Source organism: Chrysemys picta, chromosome 22, assembly GCF_011386835.1.
Source record: "Chrysemys picta bellii isolate R12L10 chromosome 22, ASM1138683v2, whole genome shotgun sequence".
NCBI classification, from domain to species: Eukaryota; Metazoa; Chordata; order Testudines; family Emydidae; genus Chrysemys; species Chrysemys picta.
Window position 1 is genome coordinate 10,126,582 of NC_088812.1, and position 1,000 is coordinate 10,127,581.

Here is a 1,000-nt window from a genome sequence, read left to right on the forward strand (position 1 = left end):
CTTCCTGCCATCGAACAGCTGATTGGCTGGTGGCTGCTGAGCACCCCTATTTTTTTCCATGGTTGCTTCAGCCCTGGAGCCCCCACGGATTCTGCACCTTTGCCCTACATGACTGTTATTAGATTCGTATTATGCTATACGTGAATTGGGATACACTAGTCAGGCCAGTTGAAACTCGCTACCAGATACCAGTGAGCCCCTTGCCCTCTGGCATTGGGATTTGCTTAGGCTCACCATAGGTTGCTGGCCTGTTGCTCAACCCCCACCCTCCAGAACCAGTGAACTGCTTTTTGTCTGGTCCCATCCTTTGACCTGCCTTGGGTGGCCCTACCAGGAGTTTAAACTCCTACCGGTAGAGCTCTCCTGGTCATGGGAATGTGTAAGCCTTCTCACCCTGTCCAGGTGAGGTCCCCAGGGCATATAATTATTATTAACTTGTGATGAAATCACCATGAGGCAACAGGCTCCGAGCTGCCACCTACGACCAAGCAAGCTCTGGGGCTGCACAACGGTCTTGGGAACGTGGGTGTAAGCCCTCAGCCGCAGGCCCAGCTGGACTCCCTGGGCACTATGACCACAGCCTGTGAGAGCCACGCGTGCCCATCCTCTCCTTCTCCCAGCTGTGTGCCCTTGGGGCAGTACCATGGAATCACCAGCCATTTCCAGCCTCAGCCTGAGGGGATACCCAGTGTAGGAGGGGTCCTTCCGTCTCCTTGCCCCACCACGTCTCGCCCATCCTCCAGGCAGGAGCTACCACCACCTTGGAGAAGTGGGGGGCTGTGGGGCACACCAGGCCCACAACTCACTGCTCCCTGAACCTCCTCTATGATTTCCAATATGGCGGCCTTTTATTTGCCAGCCAATCGTTTTGATTGACGGTTAATAGCACAGAAACGGGCCAAGGAGAACGCTCGAGGTCACCCAAGAAAAAGTCGTCTAGTCCAATGGGATCTCTCGAACGTCCGGGTGGCGAAGAAACACTAACCAATGGCAATTGGGA